Source organism: Chrysemys picta, chromosome 21 (assembly GCF_011386835.1).
Source record: "Chrysemys picta bellii isolate R12L10 chromosome 21, ASM1138683v2, whole genome shotgun sequence".
NCBI lineage: Eukaryota > Metazoa > Chordata > Testudines > Emydidae > Chrysemys > Chrysemys picta.
Window position 1 is genome coordinate 11668572 of NC_088811.1, and position 17323 is coordinate 11685894.

At 47.8% G+C, this 17323-nt stretch overlaps 1 protein-coding gene across 1 annotated transcript in view; it reads right to left on the bottom strand.

The window, feature by feature from the left end:
• The window catches only part of CASZ1 (castor zinc finger 1), a 262171-nt gene extending 249125 nt beyond the window's left edge, over window positions 1-13046 (bottom strand). Inside the window, exon 1 of the mRNA XM_008167238.4 lies at window positions 12909-13046. The gene's annotated coding sequence lies outside the window, so the exon portion shown is untranslated. The remainder of the gene's footprint in view (window positions 1-12908) is intronic.
• Window positions 13047-17323: the final 4277 nt, after the last annotated feature.

Consider the following 17323-nt stretch of genomic DNA (forward strand, 5'->3'; position numbering starts at 1 on the left):
GCGCCACTGAGAGACTGGAGAAAGGCAGGCACAGTGGGTCAGCTAAACACCATGCCACCTGGGATCACTTCTCAGCACTACCCCAGAGCCAGCTGACAGGACAAAACAAACCAACCAGGGCTAGCGTCCCTTTACACTGCCTCACCCTGGCAATCAGAGCTGGAAGGCCTTGGACCATCTCCTACTGAAGCTAACTCCGACCAAGCAGCTGGAAAGCACAACCTCATTACCGCTCACGATTAGTATTTTTATTTGCATTGCAGTTCTGCCCAATGACCCTTATTGGAATCGGAGCCCACATGCACACACCTAGACACGGCCCCTGCCCTAGAGAGTTTGCGCTCAGATTTAAAACAAGATATACAATGCAAACAACAAGAAGGAAGCCAGGATGTGGGGTGAGGGGGCGCTGTAGGGTCAGGCACTAACACGAGCTTCCCCCCATGCTGCTCAGCCCAGCCATCACTAGTTGGCTGATTACTGCTTTCACCCAAATTTTATTGTATATTTTTGCCAAGTTCTGTTTCAGGGCAAATAACCTCCAAGCCCGTCTGTATCGTGGTTGGCGGCAAAACAGCCATTATCTCAGCTTCCCAGGAGTGCCAAGCCTGCCTTGAAATTACCCGTGGTGATGGAGCTGTCAGTTAAACGGGACTCAGTACCTTTTGTAACAAGAAACGCCGAAATCAAGGCTCAGCTTTCACTCTGCCTGTGCTCAAGCAGACGCCCAGAGACTTCAAGTTGGACCAGGCCTGAATAAAGACCACAGGAGCGGGCCTTAGACCGCGTATTGACCAAAGCCTGCCCACAGCCATGATGCAGTAAATGCAATTCTGCTGTGCAAAGGCAGAGGGCACTATTTTGGGACCTTGCACAAGGTAGTCCATACACAGCTCTGCTCCCAGGCAGGCTCCTTGTCAACACTGGAGAGCATTAGTGGAGAGTAGGCTGGGGTGGGAGGAATGGAGGCATGGCCAGTGGATCTGAGCCTGTGCGGCTCAGCCAGCCACTCCCCCATGTGGGGGAGGGCACAGGTTGCAGGGGCTAGGCAAGGATGCAGTAACAGTCAGAACAGCCTGTGCTGGGGAGATCCTCTTCCTGCCTAGATCACAGCCACATGCGCTGGGTGTGTGTGTCCAGGATTGGGCCCTTTGAATGGGGCGGGAGCATGTGTGTTCAGCAAAGCTGGGGGCCCCAGAAGTTGTGAATGTCAAGCATACCACGACTACTGAAGCAGACGGTTTCAGATCCTGCTGAGCCAGCTTGTGGCTGGATTCAAAACTGAGTAAATTTACAGCTGTAAGCTGGGAGTTTATACAACTCCTAACTTGTTAGGGATGGCTGACCAAGCCGGCACGCTCGCTCCCCAGCCAACAGGGCTTGTAATAGTTAGTTAGATCTTTGAACACACGTTACATATTATTATTTCTTTAACTTTGCATAAAGGAGAGGAGGAGGAGCCGGGCGGGGGGTTAGAAGGGTGCATCTGTTTTTGTGCATCTTTCCCCAAAGCCGCATCGAAACAAACACTCAGCCTGGATCCACTGTGGCTTCTTGGGAACGCCAGTCACCTGGGTTTGTAGCATACATCATAAAAACCCCACTGGACGGGATTGGGAGACCCTCACGCACACCACCAGCACTTTACGTGTAAGTAGCCCCATGGAAACCAGCGAGACTACCTGCAGAGAGAGGTATTACCCATTGAGAGCGAGGGCCTCACAATCCAGCCCCTGTGGTTGGCAGACTCCAGCAAGCATCACAGGCACCAGCTCCCACGCCCGGCGAGTGCTCAGCTACTCCTGCCTTCAGTGCAACCAGCTCTGCTGTGAGTTGGCTCAGTGCAGGAAAACAGCACCTAACAGAGCCCTTCCTGCAATCAGCTTCTCAGGGGCACACTGGGCACCAGGCTTCCCTACCAGGTCAGGCTCACACATAACTGTACGTGAAGCCTGAACGCCCTCTTCCCCAAGAAGCAGGGTTGGGTAGCGCAGTGCAGTCAGCAGCATACTCCCAAGTTACCGAGTACAGGACGGGACTTCCAGAGACCCTGGATGGTGACACGTGGCTCCTCAGTCTGGGACTAGAGAACCACAGGGTCTGGCTGCACCCAGCAGCTTCAGTCAAGAATCCCCTTGATACTCATTACAATCAAAGTCTCAGCTCTACTCCGAAAGCTGTTATTAATGAAGAAGCCCAGGGCTGAACAGACATGGAAGAAGGCTGGTCCAGTGGTTAGGGCACTAACCTAGGACTCCAGGGTCACAGGTTCAATTCCCTGCTCCCCATCAGACTTCCTGTGTCACTTTGGGCTAGTTAGTTTCTCTGGGCTTCAGCTTGCCATGGGGTTTACATCACTCCACTACCTCACATGGGTGCTGTACAGCGAAGTACTTTAAGGGCTATGATGATGGGGGCCACAGCCACAGATAGTCATGGAGACTGAATCCCCCATCCTGGGAGAAAGCAGTTCCTCCTGGACACAGCTAAGATGTATCAACAGGACTCCATCTCCCCTCTCTTCCACTCTGTCCTGCACACGTAACCCCCCAGAACGTCAAGAGTATACATGAGTTAAGGAGCCAGATGAGGCTTTAAGGAGTCGCTCAGGCAGGATCAAATGCTCTGTTAACATCCAGCCAACATCTAAGAAAATAAAGCAGTTGGGGGCTTTGGTGGAGTCTGGCCTGGGGTGGGGGGGAAATTTCCTTGCTCAGTGGGCAGAGATCACGCTGCCTGCTGCTGCTCCCACAGTTTAAAATACTTAAGTCCTCCAAGGGGCAGCTTAATTTTCTTTTTTAAAAGAAAAGTGTCAGTCTAATTAGATAAATCCTCTGAGCACGTGGCCTGGAGTTCGTCATGGAAATTAACCTCCTCGAAAGATCACAGTTACTGAAATAAGAAACTGTGTGTTTTGGCATAGTGCAGTGAAATGGGAGCTGCAGGCTGCATTTCATACACCTTCTCTTTCATAAACCTGCCGCGTTTCATATCTGTCCCGCCGGCCCCTAGCACGGCACCAGGACTTTATCTCCAAATGCCTGTTTGCAAATCACTGCTGAGAGGCTATGATAACCCATGGGAGTCTCACTGGGTTGCTGGCAGGAGAGCACGAGGCAACCTCAGTAGAAAACTGGCCCGACCCGAGGCACTGGTGTGAGGGGCCAGTTCCTTGATCCCTGTCACTGACTAACAGTCCGACCGAGAGGACATGCTGCAGACACAGTGACCATGGCAGCCAAGCTGGAAGCTGCTTTGCCAGCCTCACTGTCCAACAACCAGACAAACATGAACCTGCGCAGCCCTCCCTCTCCTGGGCTTGGGGACAGGCTGAGCCGGGTGGAAGGGAACAGCTGCCAGGGATGGTCCCCCACCCACTGGGCTCAGCCTGCCTGCAGCCGGGACACAGAAGGCTTTGCTCAGTGACTCCATAAGGAGCAAAAGAGGCACAGAGTGTGGCAGGGGTTGGAGGTGGAAGCCCTGCTCCCCCAGCCATCAGCACTAGGAGCAAAACCAGAGATGTAAATCTATACCAGCTTCCCAGGGTCCCATGTTCCCTGCCCTCCCCAAGCACCCCAGCACACACATCATTACAGACACGCGGCCCTTCGACAGCAGCTTCTTCAAGAGGAGCCCCAAGCACTTTGAAAAGGTGAATGAACGGAGTCTCCAACTCTGTTGTACAGCGGGGGAACTGGAGGGTCAGAGCCGAGAAGTGACTTGCCCAAGGTCACACAGCGAGTCAGTGGCAGAGTCAGGAAAAGAACCCTGCTCTTTAGCCTCCCAGCAGATTTTAGACTGTCCTCCCAGCCTCTTGGACTAACTAGTGGCAGGAGTTACACTCCCAACCCAAGCTCAGTAGGGATTCACACATAGGTCTCAAGGGCTGACACTGCACCGTACCCTCTGTCTCACCAGTTAGCTAACAGGGCATAACTGCACCAGGACTCCCTACAAAATCCAAAGTACTTCGGTCACAACCCACATCTTCTCCGTCCCAAGAGGGTCCAAGGGTTCTACTGCTAAGCCTTCCCTGTCCGTACGGTCCTTCCAAAGGAGCTGCTCCAGAACTAAGAGCTCCAGGAGAACCCATGCAGTCTACATCCCTTCCTCCTAGCAACTGCTATGCTGGGCCACCCTCTGTATGTGCCCAGGCTTGGGCCCGGCTTGCGGACTGTCTCCAGATAAGGTAGGACAAAGTGCCCTCTGGCCTTAGGGCTTCCAGGGAGCTGTTTCATTTCATTTCAGCATTACCGATGGGAGAATGAAAATAAGGCACTTTCTGAACAGAAAACATGGCTCCATTGAGCAAAACGTCAGGCACAGGGAAAGGGCCAAAGGCACAAACCAATACACTGCTCTGCAATCTAACATCAGCCCCACGTGTCTTCTAACATGCGAAGTTCGGGGCTGGATGGCTCAGGTTATTGGCATTGGCATACAAAGCTTTTTTTACCTCCGGGCCACCAGTTCGATTCCAGCCCAGGTTGGTAGCAAGTGAAATTTACTATCCAACAGCTCTTTAGTGGCCTAAACAGGAGTTTGACGGGCCTCCGTGCAGTTCCCAGGGCACAAGACTCCACCTTCTTGTCGCAGTTGGCACTAGTTAGCAATCTCAGCAGACAGGTCAAGGACTGGATGAGCCATGGAGACTAAACCCCCATCTCACCTCTAGGTGCTGCCTCCAGCTCAGGGTGGGATCCCCTGGGGAGGGTGGCATTGGGGAAGCTGATGCTGCTGCTCCCCAGGATAGAGCTGCTCTGCAGATGGAGACCTTCGGTCCCTAGCATTGCCAGCCTGGACCCTGTTTAGAGCTATTCTTTGCCAAGTGCAGGCTAGCCCTGGGACTCACCTATTCCAACAGCACTGCAACAAAGCACATGAACATAGGCACTCACGGCTTAGTCGGGGTATGGCCTTATTACTTCAGGCCTCTCACACAGACTGATCAAAGTCACATCATCAGGAGGACCCTCCCATGCTAGCTATGGGCACATACTGTCACTCAGAGGTAGGTCAGCTTGCACAGCTGTCTCAAGAGAGGGGACACTCTCAAGTGCTATACCCTCAGCTGGCAGGACCACATGATCTACAGAAGGACCTAAAGATGCAGGGTTGCGTCTGCCTCGAGGCCTAGGATACCATCAGCAATTGCCAGTACCTACCCCACCCATCCACCTACAACTGGGCTCAGGGCAGAAAAAGGTCTAGCAAAGGGGCAAGGAGCTAGGAGCATTTCTGAAGTGCCCAGCTCCGCAGCATACATATAGCATGGCGAGAAGGGTCCTGCAAACAGGTGAACGTGAGACCTTCTTCCGAAAGAAACAAGCGTGCCCTTTGTGATCAGCGTGGTAAACGTGCAATTACAGTGGAGGCCCTAACGAAGCAAATGGCCTCCTGATTCCTTTTAGAGGGGGTGCAGACAGCCGAGGCCTTTAACACACTTTACTCATTTCTCTCTCACTTGCATGAAGGCTTGGATGCTCCGACATGATCGCGGACCTAGCCCCCAGCTGTGGGGCGACAGGATGCCGGAGCCCATGATCCATCCAAAGGGGTCTCTGCCTTTTTCTGTCAGCCTAAAGTTTGAATAAAGGAGCCCACCAGACGGAGCGAATACATGCCTCTCTCTCTCTCTCCCAGCTGGCTTACCAAATCATTCCTATACTTTAAGCCACCTAGTGTCCGAAACTGTGCGTTCAGGATGTGTCCTCCCCTTACAATCAAAGGTAACTGGAGGCAGATTGCTTAGGAAATACAGAGAAGAAGGGAGTTCCTACGAGATGGAAACAAAAAGGGGCTGGGGTGGGGGAGCCTGCGATGAAGCACGAGCCAGAGACTGTCATAGGCTGGGGAGACGGGAACAATATTTTAGGCACTACAAAGTGTCTGGTTGAAATGCAAAGCATGATGCGCACAGGGGTAGCGGGAACGAGTTTAAACCCAGTGCGGCATGATTTCAGGTAGAGCGGACATACAGAATGGGGGATCGGGAAGGGGGACAGGGAGTCTTGCCCCAGTTCTGAAGTTTGTCACCGAGTGTTGTTTTCAGAGGCCGACGCTTTGACCATGATGGCCAGCTCTGCTCTTTCCGTCTCTGAGAGAAACTTGGAGAGAACTTTCCCCAGTACGGGCCGGTGAAACAAAATTGAAGCAGCCAACGGGCACCCCCCGCGTTAGCCCACGCCTGGTTTCTTAGAGACCACTTTCGTTGGCAGCTTCTCTCCTGCCCCCCGCCAGTCCCCTCCTCCTCGTTCTCTCTCTGTGTCCTCGAGACTCCTCTCACCTTGAGGAGTGTTAGGATTACCCAGCATTTACACTCAATGCTCCTCTTTATTCCTTAAGACTTATTAAGAATGATAATGAGCTCCAAAGCAGCCACACGTCCCTCTCTCTCTCCTACCCCCCCCCCCCCACCCTTCGCTCTCTCTCTCTCTACGTGCCTTTTCCGTCAAAGACACACAGGACAAATCCGACCAAAAAAACCCTGACAATATGGATCAAGGACACCGGGGGATTTATATTCCACAAATCCAGCCTTTTTTGTTTTTATTATTTCTGTTCAAATTCCACCCCCTTCCTTCCCCTTTGCCCCCTCCCCCCCCCAACCCTCTTGGACTTTGTAACAAGAAAAGAAGAAGAAGAAGAAGAAGAAAGCAGCTTGCCTGAAAACCTCGTTAATGTGGAGCTCTTAAACGGTTGATTAATTTTAGAAAAATTTACGATGCGCTCTTGCTTCTCTTTTAAGCTCCAGTCTTCTACACCCAAAGCAAGTTAACTTTAAAGGCCCCCTCGTGTGCCCGCTTGCCCCTTCTTCCCTGGCACCCCATTTGTAGATGCAAACATACCGATGAAACATAAATACAGTGACAGAACAGGGAAACAACTGCTCTGACGGGTGGCTAAAATGGTTCAATTCAATTCCCTTTAGCACAGCCAAGAAATCACAGCCTGCAAAACTCCCAACTTCCAGCAATTTAACTTTTCATTTAAAAAAAATCCACTACAAACTGGTCAATTTAAAAAAATAATGTAGACATTATTTTATTTTAAGAGACAAGTCTTCCCAAGTTCGATCTGTTCACTTCACAGAAGCCCCCTGATGCACAGCTGCATTCGAAACCTCAGAGTTCTTCCAAAGCCACCTTTAAGCCAGCTGCACTTCACCAAGGGGAAAGAATGGAACCTAATGAAATTTAATATATACATTTTTAAGTGTGTCCTGATCTATACTTTAATATTTCAGAAATCTCCCAAGCTCCCTCCTGCCCGGTATTTGCTTTTATTCTTTGTCTCCCTCTGCTAGAGTCTGTTTTTCTGATATAGACATCAGAAGGTTAAGGGCTCAATTATCAACACTGCTGAAACCTCAGCCTTACAATACTTAGGGGCTTCTCTTCTGCTCTTTAGAAACTAAATAGCAAAATCTCTTCTTCTTCATGTTTTTTATTGTTATTATTGTCTAATGCCTGTAGGTTCCGATCGCTGAACTTAGAAACCTCTCTGGAGGGTAGGGATGAGGGAGATATGGATTTGGAAAGAAAGAATAATATAGAATTCTAAAGGTGCCTACTTCAAGTGAACCTGAGGAGACCATGTCTCTGAACCCCAAAATAGCATCCACACAAAATATGATCCTAGTGGTTCTCATTAACATAAGTCAGTAAAAAAAAATTGGGAGGAAGTGACTCTTTGATTAGTGTTACAACCCAGAATGGAAACAGATTTTAAAAGTTAAAGTAGCAGTGTTGTGGAATATGGAATCATTACTAGTAAAGTAGTATACTTGATTTGATCAAAAGGGATTTGTTTTTATTTTTTAAATATATGATGCACACAAAAGCTTTGGTTTATGGAATCGAGCAGTGCTTTCATCTCCTCAGGAATTTATATAGATGGACAGTATCCTTCCAAAAATGAAATTAACAAAAACAAAACAAGGGTGAAGGGCGGTGCGCAGGAAATCACCATTTCGGTAAATCACAATCCCTGAGTTGGATAGATAGCAGATTCTGGTTTAATAGGAAGAACGAGAATTGGAAAAGGTAAGGATCACCCTTGCACCTGAAATAAACTATTTGCAATAGTTGTAAGATAAGTCTCAAGTTTATGTGGACTTACATTTTTTCCCCAAAAGGTTGTTTTTCCAAATAGCTTCACTGTTTTGGATGGAGTAAATAAATATATATCTATACATCTATAAAATCAAGTCATTAATTCTTTCCTGGAAATAGTTTGAATTACAATCTGTCAGATCCAGATGAGTTGGCTTTTTTGGTCATTGACTCCCTCCTACACACACACACACACACACACACACACACACACACACACACACACACACACACACACACACACACACACACACACACACACACACACACACACACACACACACACACACACACACACACACACACACACACACACACACACACACACACACACTGATTTCCTCATGGAGAAATAACCCCCTTCCCTCCCCAAGCCACCTTCTTCTGTTGTACAACTACCAACTGAACTCAAGCTTTCAATAGGTTTTCCCTGCACCAGGGCTTTGCTCTGAAACTGCAAGAATGACAACGTCATGTGTGGGGAAAGCTGACACTTACAGCTTTTAAAAAGAAACGGGAAAAAATAAGCTGTTGACTTCTTGGTTAAAGTATTCTCTTGTTCTAACTCATGTTCTTATGTCACTGGGCTAAAAAAAAAAAAAGAAAAAAAGAGGAGAGAGAGATATGACTTTCCTTGAATGATCTGTTTAACCTAAGCCAGAGGAAAAAAAAAGAAGTCATTAATTACTTATGTGAGCTATTGCTTCTGAAAGACAATAAACCTGCCTGGTCGCCATGGATATGACATATTTGCTCTGAAAACAACACAATAATTAGCAAAGGGGAAAGATACAAGGAGAATATGCAAACTCCTGAGTTTAAAGCCATAGTGTTTCCTTCCCCCCCCTCCCCCTTTTACTTGTCAGAGTCAATTCTGTTTGCAATTCAAATCAAACAAATAAACAAAAGGTTTACTAAAATATATTTTTTTAAAAAGAAAAACTGATCGACTGCACTGATGAGCCAAAAGAAAGATAATAATGAGAAGCAATTACAAACCAAACAACTGCAGAGAAAATAATCTTATATGATGAAATTAAACATATATTTAGGGTTGTTTTGGTTCGTTATTATTTGCATTTTTTAAAAAAGAAAAATGCAGAAGTGTAGTGAAAGAAAAAAGGAAAGTATTTTAGGAGACATGAAGCGTTTTGAGGACGCAGGTAGGAAAAAATTGGGGAGTTCACTTGGATATTAAAAATGCATCATATGGGTCATTATTTTCTTTTTAAACCTACAACTTTACCCCCAGGAAGATGAGCAGGAAACACAATAGCTTTGTACCACGTTTGTCAGCTTGATAAATACACGAGCTCATGGTGAGTTCACAATTTTTAAGTATGTCAGAAATGTAAGACACTCTCCCTTTCCTCCACGGATAATGAAAAGAGGGGATCTTTTCTTAATTAAAAGAATAAAAACTGAATAAACTACAGAGATTCTCCTTTAAAAACTGGATAAATGTTACAGTGAAAATGCATTTTATATTTCGCTCTCATTAAGCTGAAACAAAGACTATTAAAACCTTCTCTAATGCAATAGCCTTCTGGAGTCTGACCTTCTACATTTAGAAAACAAGTAATAAATATACCTTAACATGCACTTTATCTGGAGAGATATTTGACTTTGAACTTATTTTAACATTTAAAAGGCTTGGGAAATATAAGAACAATATAGTTGCTACAAGTTTTTTGTTTTTATTGCTAAAATAAATCTCTTAGAATAAAATGAGCAGATTAAGGAAACATCACCCTGATAACACTTTCCCCCCCTTTTTATATTTTTTAAACAATAGTTTTTAGCTGGACTCTTTGATCTTGAAAGGGTTCTTCTATCTGGTCTGATGAGGGGGGGAAATGATCTGTTTTAAATGATGATGCAACTAAAGGATCAAAGCCCTGACTTTCTGCTTGTCATAATAAGCTCTGTCTTGCACAAAGCTTCAACTTCAGACTTTTTAATATATAAAATATAAAGGAGGCCAAAAGAGCCACTGAAAAGGTAAAGTCTGCAAACAAAAGGGGACACTGCCCCTTTAAACGTTTTAGTGCATATGGAGTTTGATTTCTGAAAGAGATCAGTTTAACATCTCCATAGAAACCAGCAACAGATTATCATCAACAGAATAAATAACTAGTCTAATAAATTAAACAGGAGGCATAAGATCTGGAAACTTGATTACTGAAGTTCAACAATATTCCCCCATAAACTCTTTCTAACTGCTTCTACAGTAGCTAACAAGGTAGCAACAAAGTATAAATAAGAAAGTGGGTGTAGGAAGAGAGGCAGGGAAACCACTGGGAAGCAGAAGTCCAAAGCCCTGGGAAGAGATTATTTCACCTTAAAAGTTATTACAGTAACAACAGAAATAAAAACGTCTAGGTAATTTGGGGGAGGAGAGGAGAGGAGAGAAAACCATTTTCAAAGGGAAAAGGTTGTAGTGGCTGCATATGCAGTTAAGGGTGGATGAAGAGGGCACATGAAATTTATGCGTGAAGTACATCAAAAGTTTCACCATTCTCCCACCCCAAAAAAAAAAAAAAAAAAATCTAGGCAGATGGATCTAACTCAGAGTGATTCAGAGCAATCCTCAGACATAACCCATCCAGAAAGTTTTCCAGACAAATTGCTCAGAAGGTGCAGTGAGACCGCCTCCAGGCTGGGATCAGAAAGCCCCTTCCAATCTCATCCTTATCCCAAATTTCATCACCCTTTACCAAATGTGTCAACTTTCCCAATGGCTCTTCCTCTCTGTCTCCTGCCACCCCAACCGGAAAACAAAAAGAAGGAACGACTCTCTCTCCACTACTCCAAGAAGGTTGTCATGGTACATACACACTACTTATCTCCCATGAAATCAACACCAAGCTACTGGTCAATGTCCCCACTCCCAGACTATGCTGGTTCACTTCTTCCCACCCCAGCTAGGGAGGTACAAATCTAAAGGACTTTCTGGATTTATAGACCCCAAGAACAAGTGCACTTAATTCTCACTTTCCAATTTCCTGGGGAGTCTGAGAAAGCATGACCCCGTGCCAGAGACAACCCTTATGGGCTCATCACCGGCTGGGGAGTCATTAAAGATTTGGGGAGGCAGATCAGAAGCAGGCAGTGTCCTGGGATATTAACCCTTCCCTAGCCAGGGGACAGGCACACCCCTGCCCCGCTAGGTTTCCAAGGCTTTTTATTTCTCCTTTTTTGTCAATGCCCCAAAGTGTCTTTTCCTGGCAGGCCCCAGTTTGATTGACGGGTCAGACACCTGTTCCCTTGTACTGGGAGTCTCCAAACATGGAGAGTAGCATTCACCAAAACCCTACTGATCCCAGAGCCCGCCTCCCTCCCCACAGCGCCCTCAACCCTGCTCTCCTCACTCCACCCCTATGCTGATATCTACCCCCACCCCGCAAAATCCAAGCAACCCCCCCAGTCCAACAGTACAGCCCCCTTACCCCTATAGCGCCCCTCTGTGCGCCCCCTGCCCGGCGCTGCCTGAGCCTCGCCCGGCCGCGGCAGCGGATTCGAAGAGAGGAAAGAAAATGAAAAGAAAACGGGGGAAAAAAAACTTCCTGGCTCAGGATGGCAAATCAGCTGCGCATTCTGCAAATGCCACCGGGTAAAAATAACCTGCGGCTTCGCCCGGGGGCCGGGCACCGACTCCCCCAAACGCGCACCGAGCCCGGGGGCCGGGCACACCGGCTCCCCCACACTCGCGCGCCGAGTCGGGAACGCAGCGCAGCTCTCCAGGGAGCGCACGGAGGGGGCCCGGGCACCTCCCCGTCCCCGAGCGCACGGCTCCCAGCCCTGCTCCATCTCCGCTCCGGGACCCGAGCGTCCCGGAACCAGCGGGGGGAAGCGCCGCTCGCCGGCCTCCAACCCGGCCGCAGCACTTTGGAGAAACTTCCCTGGCACCGATCGCCTGCCGCCTCCGCCCGGGGACCCCCAGCCTGTCTCCGCGGCCCGCCGGGGTCCCCAGCCTCACGCCACACCTCGGCGCTTTCCCGTCGCTTCTCGCCCAAGTTTCTGTTCGCAAAAAGCAGGGGGGGGGTATCGCCGCTGCGCTTCCCTTTCCCCCAGCAGCTGCGCCCCACGGGACCCCCTCGCTCAGTCACTGGGAACCCGGGGTACCTGCGCCCCAGGCAGGGAGCGGGGCAGGGCGGCGGAGGGGGTCCCACGCCTCTCCCAGCCCTTTCCCCTCCCCCATTTCCACGGCGATTTTTAAAAGTCCTGGAAATTGTCCGGCACAACCGGCCTCCCCCAACAACAACAACAACTCAGCTCCGGAGCCGGCACCGCTCTACCTCCCCCGGGCCCCCTCCACCCCCAGCCGAGCGACGGGAGCACAGGCGCCCTCCCCCCAGCTTAGCGTGAGAGTCCTGGACCCCGCAGCCCCCTCCCCTGGTTCACTCCCCGGGGAGGCAGCGCGCTGCACCCCCTCACTCCGCAAACAGCCGCCCAAAGTGCCCGGGCCGGAGGAGCGAGTGCAACCCCTTCGCAGAGGGAGCGCACCGGAGCCCCAAGCAGCCTGCAGTGCCCTCCACCCCCGCTTTCAGAGCGCTGCCCCCCCCCCGCGTGCAATAACCCCCTCCAACCCCTCCCCCCGCCCAGAGCAATGCCCACCTGCCGCTGCCATGTGCCCCCCCCCGCCTCCCTTCCCTGCCAGGGCCATGCCCCTGACTGCGCCCCGACCCCCTGCCCCGCAGAGTTGGGTGCCGGCTGAGGCAGGGGCTGGAGGGCGGGGTGGTGGTCCCGGGGGGCAGGGGCTGGGGCAGGGCAGGGCAGAGCAGACAGGCTTACCTGCACTTGGGGCGGCTTTGGGTGACTTTCCAAGTCAAGGGAAATGTGTGTGTGTTTGGGATGGAGTCTGCAGCGCGCATGCGCCATCAAACTTGCCCTGATCCCGGATTTTTTTTTCCTCCTCTCTCTCCCCTTCGCTTTGATTATTGAATTTTCCTATTTCTAACAGGGGGGCGGGCGGCGCGCAAAACCCGGACTGGATTCCGGCCACCCTCTGTCCCGGGCTGGTGAGGGGAGGGACGGGGAGGGGAAGGGGGGGGGGAGCGACAGAGGGAGCCGAGCATGGAATGGACTCGGCTCCAAGCAGGCAGGGCACCCAGACAAGGGAGGGGCACCAGTAAAACCCGGACTGGATCCCGCTGCCCTGGCAAGAAAAAGAGAGGGGTTGTCCCCACTTCCCATTCAACAAGGGCAACTCCGCCTTCTCCAGTCACCGGGGCACTTCCTTGCCCTGCCCCTGTCACAAGCGGATCCCTCAGCCCACTGAGTGCTTGCTCCTGGAAATCTCTAAACTCCCCAACTTTAGGCAACTTGCTGAAAGTTGTATGAAAGAACCTAGTTTTTGCAGCCTGGTGAACTCTGCCATCCTAGTTTCCTTGGGCTACATTTAGCTGAGATCCTTCCTTTCTCTATGGGATGGTCTATTCCTTTTAAGTGACAAAGGAAGGGGGCTGCTTATATCCTTAACTTGGATTTCATTAGCAAACCACTCTGAGTTTATTATAGTTTATGGCCCCAATCCTGCAAGTATGTATGCAGATGAGTAACTCTGCACCCATGGGCCCCAATCCTGTAATACACACCATGCCAGCAGGCCCCTGCACTTGGGAACAGCCTTTAGCGGGCTCTGCCCAGGTACACAGGTCTGCTCTGCTTTGCAGGATCAGCATGATAAATTATCCCACCAGGGGAGTACTCACATGCCTAAAATTACTCCTATTTATATGTATATATGCATGCAGGAGCAGGTCCGTAGTTTACACTCTAATAAACTCCTTTGATTTTTAGTTCTAGAGTTAGCTTATATTTTATTAAACCAGTTAATATATAATTTATTTATATTTAATGGGCGCAATCCTGCAAAGCAAACCACACAGAGCCCCTCTATCCATGTGGATCACTCTACAGGGATTGGGGCCTTCATTGTTAGCTCTGTATTTAAGGGCCCAATCCTGCAGATATTTACCAACACAAATAACTGCTCTCATGCACTCACTGGGACTATGTGGGATAGTAAAATTACACCCGTGTCTTAAGTGTTTGCAGGAATGAGCCGTGTGTGTAACTATAGATTTAGGCCCTAATCCTGCATGTTGTTCTCTGGAGGGGGACCCCTGCCTACAGACCCACTGAAGTCAATGGGTTTGTATGTGGGGGCCCATCCTATAAACATTGGGTAACTTTACTCATTCCGGCCATTCCACGCAATGAGTTCTAGGTCAGCACATCCATACAGAGCTCCTTGCAGGACTGTCTCATTGATTCCTTGTGCGCCTGTCTGTACTGACCTGTTGTCTCTGGTCTTACACTATAAGCTCTTTGGGGCAGGGACTGTCTTTTTGTTGTGTCTGTACAGCACCTAGCACAATGGGGTCCTGGTCCATGACTGGGGCTTCAATGTACTATCATAGTATAAATAAATAATAATTCAACCATCCCTCTGATTTCAGTGAGATGACTCATGCGAGTAAAAGTTACTTATGTGTATATGCGTTTGTAGAAGGGTTGCCAACTCTTCTGATTTTATTGTGATTCTTGAAATATTTTACATTTTCCTTTGACCCCCAGCTCCTGGAGCCATGTGATTCCATGAGAATATCAGCTTTTCTTTTAAAAAAAAAGTAAGTTTCTAGCTCTCGTGGTTGCCCAGAAAAGCTCATAAACATGGGTCAAGTGCTCCCTAAAGATGCAAAGCCAGAGGGCAAATGACAAAAATCCCAATTATTTTTAAAATCTTATGAATTTTGAGACAATCTCATGATTCTGGGGGGCCTGACTCATGAATATTGAACAGTTGAGGTCAGCAATACTGGTATGTTTAGTTAAATATTTAGGCCTTGATCTTGCAAAGACTTATACACATGGTGAACACTACGCACAGTGAGTAGATCCACTTCCGCAGGGTCTCAGTATGTAAAGAAAAGCATTTGCATATGTATTTACAGGATCAGGGCCTTTGTTTATTTAGCTATTGTTTATTATTAATTATGGTTTAGCTATCAATTTTTACTTGCCAACACTGGGAAAGCAATAAATAGAGATAGAAATAGGGATATGCTTTTAAACTCAATTGAAATAACACAAGTACTGAGAGAGATTGTTGGAGGGACTGAGTGGGAAATGTTTATAAGTTGCTTTAAAAAAACAAACCTTAAATTCATATGCTAGAGAGATGCTGTCAGGTTAGCGATCACATATTTCTAAAGTGCATGTCTTTAGCTATAACTGAAATAAAACAGTAGGGGCCCAGCTGTGGAACATCTATCTATCTATCTTAAGGCTTAATGTGAAGTACCTGCTTAAGTCCCGCTGATGGCATTGGGACTTTGTTTTAAAACTGTTGCCATCAACATATTTAACCATGGAAAACATTTCTACTGGCATTATGGTTTGGAAGAGCTTGCTTTTAGCAAGACTTAGGTCGCAATTGGATCTGCAGAGACAGCCCCTAAAACCCTCATGAAGCCCCACTGAAGTCAACAGGGCTCCGTGGAGGTGGAAAGTTCTACCCACATGGATCCTACTGTAGAATCAGGATCTAAGTTTGGGAATGAATTTGGCCTGACAATGTCCCTTTAATGGGCCTGCTCCTGCAGAGACTTACACATGCACTTAGCTTTACACACTGTAAGTATAGAGTCACAGGATGTCAAGTGAAGCAGGTGTACAAGACTTAGCAGAATCGGGCCTGCGCATGGCACTTTCTTTGAAGTCATTGAGAGTGTTGCGTGCAAGCCATCAACAGTACCGGAACCTAATCACATAGAAGTAAGCAGCCAGACAAAGGCCATGCTGGTGGACCCGGTCCTATGCAGACTTCAGTAGGGTTCCTTGCAGTTGTGGACCTCCTGCCTCACTGAGCAGTTTGGAAGGTCAGGGCCACAGTGCTCAGTTGAGGAAATACAAGGAAGGGTCTGACTGGGATTTGCCACACAGAATTACAATACATGAGCTCCTAGCATGGCTAAGTCATGTTTACTATTGGTTTGCATGAACAGATTTTTGTTTTCATTTCTTTTCTTCTTGAAAATTAAAAACAATAATGCCAACCCCACTCCTCCTGCCCTCAATAAATCATCTGTATCGTATTGCCAACTGCTAGTCTTCAAAAATCATGAGTCAGACCCTCCTCCAAATTGTAAGAGATTTAAAACTCAAGAGATTTTTTAAAATAACAATACGTTCTTGGAGAGGTTATTTGCCTCTTGGTTTTTGAGCCTTCAGGTTCACATTTTCAAGCTTTTGTCTGTAGTCCTGAAGGCTGTAGAGATACTTTTATTTTTAATGAAAGCTGAGATTCTCATACAATCACAGGATTCCAGGAGCTGGGGCTTAAAAAAAAATTTCATGACACTCAGGATAAAATTGTGAGAATTGGCAACACACTGATTATAAAATAAAATGAGGACCTTGCTAGTTATAATTCTGAAGTTTGCAGAAGGCTTCTTTAGCAACTCATTGGCCAAAAGTTTATGTCTAGTCCTTTATTTAGAGCCCAAGCTCTTCCCCATGTACACCCTTCTGGCCCTACCAAATTCTTGTGCTTGCAAGACTGGCATTCGTCATGTGTGTAGTTTACGTCTGGCAAGCCCAAAGAATAATGCACTATTGGAAAGTGCTTTGATATCACAGCAATGAGTTGCCCCACAATACACAGAGACAATTTCCCACAACGCAGTGTGCCAGAAGGCAGCACAGAGAACACCAGGTTAGAGCTGGGCAAAATTTTTCTTCAAATAATGCTTATTCAGGTCAACTGAAATGTTTTGAAAATCTATGTTGAATTTGCTGTTGTTTTGGCTGAAAACAAAAAATCCCCAAAAGCCCAAACATTTTAATTTTCCAAGTCAAAACAACTTTTCATTAAGAATTTTACTTCCATTTCATTTAAAAAAAAGAAAAAGAAAAAAACCTCAAAAGTAAACATTTTGTTTGACCCCAAACGGCATTTTTTTACTTTTTTGTTTTGCAGCACAATTTGAAAAAAATTAATTTGGGGAAAATGTGTTGGGGTTAGTCACCGAACCAACAAATCAGTTATTTGTATAGCACTACACCGGGATGTTGCCTCCATGCAACACACATTTTGCCAATACATCCCAATGCTGTGAGCACACAACGCGCTGGCACAAGCACTCAAGCATGAACTCACTCTGCAGCATGACAGTGTTGCCGGTAGCCCTATGCTAGCAGAA